The sequence below is a fragment of the Parus major genome, chromosome 4 (assembly GCF_001522545.3).
Source record: "Parus major isolate Abel chromosome 4, Parus_major1.1, whole genome shotgun sequence".
Lineage (NCBI taxonomy): Eukaryota > Metazoa > Chordata > Aves > Passeriformes > Paridae > Parus > Parus major.
In genome coordinates, this window is record NC_031771.1 from 39,842,074 (window position 1) to 39,850,440 (window position 8,367).

The 8,367-nt window shown below is 41.6% G+C and overlaps 1 protein-coding gene across 2 annotated transcripts in view; it reads right to left on the reverse strand.

Moving 5' to 3' along the window:
• SLC7A2 (solute carrier family 7 member 2) overlaps nucleotides 1-7,406 on the reverse strand; it is a 61,133-nt gene extending 53,727 nt beyond the window's left edge. Inside the window, exon 1 of one of the 2 annotated variants that reach the window (XM_015623859.2) lies at nucleotides 7,267-7,406. The gene's annotated coding sequence lies outside the window, so the exon portion shown is untranslated. Of the gene's footprint in view, nucleotides 1-6,832; nucleotides 6,915-7,266 lie in introns of those variants that run through there. The other variant, XM_015623858.2, reaches the window with a different exon arrangement.
• Between the last annotated feature and the right edge of the window lie 961 nt (nucleotides 7,407-8,367).

Genomic DNA, 8,367 nt, shown 5'->3' on the forward strand with positions numbered 1-8,367 from the left:
TGGGACAAAAGGGATTTTCCAAGTGATACACGAACATCTACTTTTTAACTCCTGAAAACTTATAGTTATTGCCTCAAAAATCTAAAGGTCTCTCAGCAATATCTAGTTGACATAATTCCCAGAAAAAGATTAGACTTTCAGAGGCTGGGCATTCAGAAGAGAGGAGGAAAAACTAAGCAAATGTGGAGAAACAAATAAAAAGCAAGACTGGTAGGAAAGTTATATATTAATATCATATTGTAATTGGCAAACCCACATTACTCTTTTTTCTCACGTAACTAGCATAATACAAGTTTGCCACTGCTCCACCTCCACACACTCCAAGAGGTCTTTCAAACACAATGGTGTCTCTCATTATTTTCCTAGATGTTGTGTTGCACCAACCATATATTTCCCTGAGCAGAAAACCATGAAATTATTCTGTACAAGGAAGTATAGCAGTCTTTACGGCACTGAAAAAAAGAAGCTGGGAAACATCAAAAACAGCACTCAGAATCTGAGGAACAATGACTCACCTTTGGGGCTTCCTTGGGAGATATTTTAAATCTTTTTAATAGTAACTATCCTGGCCAATTTGGGTTTCGGGCACTGAATAAAACTAACAGAAATTATAAGATACCTGTCAAAGGATGGCAGGGACAGGTACTCATGCTACCTTAAAACAATAAAAACCTCAAAGCAGGTCTATTATATACAATAGGAAGTCTTCCCAAAGATGGTGTTTTAAATCAGTTTTAAGAAACACTGATTTCTATTTCTCTGGAGTTCTCCATCTGACAGTGAATACTATAATTGAAAATTTCATAGTATTTCTAACCAAGCACCATGTACTTCTTGGTAAATCATATTTTTGAATTTTTAATATTGAGTCTTTTTACTGATCTAGTTTGATATAAGTGCAATTTTTCTCGTACTAGTTTACCAGCATAGCAATTTACCTAATGCATACTCATACCTTCACGAAAAACATTTTTTTGAAAAAAAGCCAGATTAATAGATGTAGGCACTTCTACAAACAGGCCTAAAGGAAGCCTCTACCTCAGAACTTCCTTCTTCACTCAGGATGAGACCTTGTTATGCCTGTAGAACATCTCTTGATCAAAAAGTGCTCAGGGCTCCTCCTTGAATCTTTGTAAAGAGAGAGGGTGGGCACAGGTTGGTAAACAGTGTCTAGAGATAAGACATCAAAATTTTCTAAAAACATATTGCTGAGGAAAAACAACAGCCACAGAACATGTAAATTGCTATGTAGGTATTATTGCACATAACAAACCTGATGCTTCATGATACTTCTTCAGTACTACCCTAAAAAGTTCTCCCTCCCTTCAAATCCTTGCAGCAAGAACAGAACAAACAAAACTGATTGTACTCGAAGACTTAGCACTACTTCAAAGTTAGACTGTCATTGCAAGGATCAAAAATACTGCCTACTCATCTAAACTACTGGCTCCAAAAAGCACACTGAAGCACTGTATCTTTGAAAAGAATCACACATGCATGCTAATTCTATATATCCACAAGACTTTCATCTAATTCACAGTGCTGAATGTATTTCCTGGCAAGTCACATCCCATTGTTTTCTCTCAACTGTATGATAGTCCAAAAATACTTGAGGGCAAAATTAAAATCAATATCAGACCAAATCATTCATAAACAGTGTATTCAGAGGAATTAATTTAAGCCACTCACACGAGTAATCAAATATCTGCACAATATCTGATGTTTCAATTTCCTTACGTAATAAGGAGATGTTTCTCAATCTAAGGAAACTGAAAAAAGGACAATAATAATAATACTTTCCAAATTTTGTTTTGATTATTATTTACTCTATAACCACAATGTGCATGGTACTGCACAAACAAAATAAAATAATCACAATTGCTTTTCCATGCTGTCAAGCAGTTTGCAATACAACTCCAGGCAAAAAATAACTAACCTCAAACAAAGTGGGCAAGGAGAAGAGATCAGCTACATGAATCCACAGAGCTATAGAACAACTTATGCACATCATTCACTGTTACTACAGCAAAGGAAATGAAGATTTGATTGCACTGAATCCAACTCCCTCACCGTAAAAAAGTCACCTAAAGCATAATGTTATTTAAAGCAATAATAAATTTTTACATATGTTTTTCAAAGAAAAATATTCTCAAAAGCAAAAAGCACAGGTGTAGTAAATTTGTATATTAAATACAGATGATGGAAGAAAAATCTGGTGAACTCACTTGGTACAGTTTCTTTTCCTTTAGTCCAATCCCAGCTGACAAATGTTCCCTAGTTAAGCTCCCTGCAGAAGTTTACATATTTGCGTTTTGCCAGTTGACACTTTTCTACATTTTGTCACCTTGCTACAGCAGATAAATTCACAAAAATTCTAGTAACCAGTTAATTGAATAAATGCAATCATCCCTTTCTAGCAGTGTATCTAACATGTAATTTTCAGAAATGAGGTCAATTAGTGAGAACAACAATGCGAGAAAATTCTGAAAACTGATGTTACCATCAAGAGGCAAAACTACCCTGCTATTAGCAATGGAGGGAACTACAGTGTAACACTGAATCACCATATTTTGATTATTTATCAGAAACAGCAAATTTTGTGTGCACTCCACTGCACTTGTGATGTGTTGAGAGACCACCAGCTATTCACAACCCTTCACAGAAGTAATAGTGAACGCCGTTTATTTCTATCTTTAGCACACCTTTTATAGGGTTCTACAGGATGCGTGGGCTAAGCAAGTTACTATTGGCTAATACACACAGGTTTACATTTTTTCTCCTATACACAAGGATATTGTTTTGCTTTACTCTCTCTTCTGCAGGAAGGTTTCAAGGACTTTAGACTTTAATATCATGACTTATTCCAAAGGCTGGTTTGTGCAGACAGGCCTTTACTAATATATAAAATATTATCAACAGTGATGTGTTGTCACAGGGAACTGAGAGCACCAAAACCCACCTTTCTCTATAACTGCATGGAGGTCTTTTGGGTCACCTAACCAAAGATAGGTGGTAGGAAAAGGTAACTGCAAAATTTAAAGGGAAGAACCAGAGCAAGTGAACAAGGATGATGATAACATGATGGTTTATATAAGATAGCTTCCTCCATTTTTTCATTATGTGGCTGGTTTACTACCACTTGTCAGACACATGCAGCCATTCAGACACTAAGGAGAGTCTATACTCTTCCAAAGTAAGTGTTGCAGAAGTTATCCTATGGCTTGGATTTTTATGTAAATTAGTTTTAGATGATGCTTCTAGAAGCCATAACCCAAACTAGAGTAGATAGCTGTCATCAGAGCTCTGGTGTTACTATTCCACATCATTCAAAAGTTCATTGCTGTCTGGGCAAAATTTTGAGAGGATCCGTCTGTCTTAGAGATTCTATTAACGTTACAATATGCGAACGGAGATGCACTTTATTTGTGAGGACCTCTGTTATTAAGTTGAACCATAAAATATTCTACTCCAGTTTGTTGCTTAATTCTTCATAACAGATGTTGGGGGACTGCTTACATATATTCACAGCCATCATACATATAATTCAAAGTCCATGTAGTCTAGGAAAGAATCTTTATGGCCACAGTAAAAGAGGATAGATATGACAATTGTCTATGTATGCTATTCCAGTAGCACCTCTCCATACTCAAAAACACAGACTCAACACCAGCTATTAAACTCAATTTTTTAGACTGTCACAACCTGCCTACCCTCATTTCCACAGGGGTTCAGTTCATGGTAAAGTGAGAAAGAGGGATATTCATGTATGTAATGGCTGTAGATCATATATTGGCATTAAGAGACCTGCAAAAATCATCTTGCAACCAGAATGCTTTATTTGAGGTAATTTCTTCTCCAGTTGTGTGTAGAACAAAATGTCCTGAAATCATCCTGTGGTCAGTCACATTTCCCATCAGTATCATACATCCATTCAGAAATCTCTCATTCCACACATATGCAATCCAATGCGGGAACTCATGAAGACAAGGACAACATTCAGTGCATTTCTGAATGATCTTTTCCTTGGAGTATGTCCACTTGGATAAATAACAATTTTGAGATCAGGCAAGATAATACTGTGATCTTGGATGATTTTCAAGAATGACTAAGCTTAGGAGTCCCAGAAGCCACTTTTCCTCGTAACCTTTATAACTCTCCCTAGAGTTATAGTGGCAGATCACTTATACAAATGCTTTTCCCAGCAGAAAGGAAAATCTTTTTTCTGAAAGCTCAACTGTTTCCTTCCAAGAGCCCTGTCAGTTGACTTACCAATACTAAATTTCTCAGCTACTAAATCAGGATGCAGTTCTCCCCAGCTGGAGAATGAACAAAAGGATGAAGAATTGAGAAGCCTAAGGATCAGAATGGTATCGTGATACTGAAGGATCAAGGGCAACATGTTAAATGGCAGAGGTATCATGAAGATGGACACTTTTAGACACATGAAAATTTACAGACACAAAAACATGGCTCCAAATACCTTTGACTATACTGTATACTTTTTAATAATTTCAGCAACACTTAAGATTATTTTTAGTATCTTAGTATGGAAAAAGCTAATATGAATGCATGAAGTTCTTTGAAGTCACAAATATGCACTGAAATGGCATTGCTAGCTTTCTACACCTTTGGCTATATGGCATTAACAGATCCCTAACTAAAATATGCTAAGTCCATTAATTTATTAATACAATGCTCTCGGGCACATGGTGTGATTTTTGGGGCTGTCCTGTGCAGGGCCAGGTATTGGACTTTGATGATCCTTGTGGGTTCCTCCTAACTCAGGATATTCTGTGATTCTATGATTATTAAGAAAATTGAAACTCATTTTGATTTAATCTGTGTGTGCAAAGCTAGAAACAGCTATCTTATCATTCCTCTTATCAAGTACACTTTTACTGAGGTCAGGAACCTTAGTCAGACCATTTGTGCATGCACACAGTAGGCAACATACTGAGCTCCAGGATCAAAACTTCATTGCAGTAAAACTTTACAAATTGCCAGTTTTCATCCACATCTGAAGAATCAAAGTTGGATTTTAGTAACATCGCTTAGACAGAAGATTACTCCATGGATGAATAATCTTCATCACAACATGTGGCAAAAGAGAAAAAATGCATGCTGTTCATACAAAACATCACTGCACTTTTCGTAACTGATATGGCTACTTATGTCTCTGTGGGGTTTTATTTCTCTTCCAATTTGTATCAGAACTGACTGGGGTTTAGAATAATTGTGCGGATGGGGCAGAGCCAAATGAAATCAATTGCAGCCATGGAGATTTGTGTACAGGAGTGGGGCAGGCAAGCACCATGTCTTTTTCTGCTGAGCATGTAGTACATCGTAGATGTCAATGAAAACAAACTTAGTTTTGTATAAGCATGATGCCTATTTTTACTGTCAATGTTTTAATGCCATTATGTAACACAAAACAGAACGCAAAACATTTTCCACAGTGACTAATCCAAATTCAAATCCAAGACCCACTGTGTACTGAGTCTGCACAGTGTCTACAGGAACTTTTATAGAATGTGTTTTCTCTTTCTAGCATGAACAAAGTACCATAACTTGTTTCAATATATACAAGCTCTATATGCCATGATTCCTTGTCTTACCTCCTACATCTCTGGAACATCCAAATGCCTCACAATAGATTTGTTTTGATTTTAATAGGAAGTGTATAAAGAAAAAAGTTTGAAAGCTTCTAAAATAATGTTGGGTATTAATATACTTGAAGCAGAGGGTAGGCTTGAAGAACGTCCTTTCACACCTTAGGCCCAACTTCAGGAAACTTCTATTCATTTCACAGGTAAGTTGCTGGAATGATGCATAAAAATCAGTGGAAAACACATGTGCTGTCAGAACTGAAGTGGTGTGAGACCCCTGTTTCCCCAAAACTAATGTAATTCAGACAAATTAATGGGGTTCACCCAGATCCTGTATCTGATTGATTATGTTCTACATTGCAATGTTAGAAGCATCCAAACAGTATCACAAATCTCAACTGATACCAAATATTTTAAAACGGAAGGATTATGTTCTACTTCTTCTGATACCTTAAATTTAAAATTTATTTTACTGGACTTGTTTTCTCCAGCTGTCAGTAGCATTATATGTAGGGTCATATATACTTCAAACACATTTCTAGATTTAAACGTACAAAGTTGTCAGAAAGGAACAATCTAACATTTCCTAAACTTGTTTTACCACGGTTAAGGACCTACACCTACTTTAGGCTCTCCACTGAAATGTGATTTCCCCAACTTCCCAAAGAGCAGCTAAGAACTAGGGCTGCACTGCGACTGTGCGCTCTGGGTCGGTAAAGCCCTGCACGGGTAACACCTGCACGGACAGCACCCCCAGGTAAAGTCAGTGCCTTGAGAGAGCCTGTCAGAAACCCAAGGAGGGGCGTTTCAGCCATTGACGCCTCCAAACCCTTACGGTAGCAGCAAACGCTACTCCAGGACCAGCAAACGAGGTCCCACACGTGCCAGCCCTTGTGCCCGGCACCCACTCGTGCCGCATGCCCTCCGCGCTGCCGGCGGCAGCAGCCCGGCGCTGGAGCCGCCAGGGGAAGGCCAGCGCCGTTTTGCCGGCGGCGGACTTCAAAAGGCAGCAGAGAACTCCCTCGCTCCTCTCCCCGCGCAAGCCGCCCGACGCCAGGAATAGCTCCTCGGAGCGAGCCGGGCATCAGCGCCCCTCCGACCGCACAAGCCTCGCTGGACTTAGGATCTGTCCCCACCACGTCCAAGCTAGCCGACAGCGGCGCTTCCTCCAGCCCCTCGCCCACCCGGTCCTGAGGGAGGGAAGGCGGCAGAGGGGAGCCACTTACGCGGCCGGGGCACGGCTCCCTGAGGCGGCTGAGGGCTGTGCGGAGCTCCGCTGGCAGCGGCCGGGCTCTCCTGGCAGCCGAAGCCGAGGCGCTCCTCCCCTCAGAAAGCCCCGATGCCCGGCCTTCCCACACGTGCGGGCCAACCCCATCCTGCCGACCCCCTGCCCACCCTTCCTTCTTCTCCTCCCTTTAGCAGCCGGGGCAGTCCGCAGCGGCGATTGGGGTCTTCCCGAAAGGGTCGGGCCGCGTTCCCCGCCGTGCACCCCGGGGAAGGGAGGCCAGCCAGCCCCGGCACCGCGGTCTCAGAGGCTGTGCAGATACCCCCGCTACCCCCGCCCTCACAGACCCATTGCACCTCCGCGGGAGCAACCACAGGATTCCCACCCGCGACGCTCTCCCACTTCCCATTCCCAGCAACCACGAGCTCCTCTAACCTTGCTTTGCCCCGAGTGCTTTGATGCTCAGCACACGAATAGCCCTGGCGGGGGTTCGTGAATGATCCGCCCTCAGAAGCAATTTTCCCCGCAACTTCTCACGGATGAGCCCGCGGGCCGGTGGGTGCCTGCCCTGGCTTTGCGCTGGAGGCGGGAGGAGCTGCTGCTCCCTGTGGCCAGCCGCTTCCCAAACGCCCTTTGACGCTTGCTGGATCTGTTTGCCGAGGCACCGTTCGCATGTGGTGAGAATTTTTGTGAGGAAGCTCCAGGCAGTGGAGCTTCTACCTTGAATTAAGGTAGAAGAGCTGCCATCTGTCCTAGCAGACAACACTTCCTATTTTTGTTTTGAGAGACATCATAGGCAGCATGTGTTCGAGAGCAGCAGAAAGTGCCACAGGATGGGTACAAGTACAGTGCAGCTTCTTTTCATTTCAGTGTTGTCAAGCACTGCCTTTTCCTACAAGCCTTGTCGTATCTCTTTAAGATACCTGGAACTTGGCATCTCTACCTGGAACTTGGCATCTCTATCTGTCCACATAGTAAAGTTTTAGTGCCTCCCTCTTCTTCAGCCTAAATAATCCAAATAATTTCTCTCAGCCAAATATCTTTAAAAACTCATATTAAGGCTAAGAATAGTCTTAGGCTAAGAATAGCTACTGCTAAGATTAACATTGAGAATAGCCATAATAAATCTTACAGTCATCATCTTTTTCTCTCTGCATATATTCTACTTACATAGGTCCTTTCCTTTTAACACTATAATCTGAATCACCCAGCTGGTTTAGGGACCTGATTATTCCACACTGCTCTGTGCTGCTACAGCCTTACATAGAAGAATATTGTGTGCAGTTTTGGGCACCAGAATATAAGAAGAATATAAAGCTATTAGAGAGTTTCCAAAGGAGGCCTACAAAGATGCTGATGGGTCAAGAGGGGAAGCCATATGATGAGAGGCTGAGGTCACTTGGTCTGTTCAGCCTGGAGGAGACTGAAGAGAGACGTCATAGCAGTCTACATCATCCTTATGAGGGTTAGTGGAGGGGCAGATACTGACCTATTCTTTCTGGTGACCCAACAGGACCTGAAGTTGTGTCAAGGGAG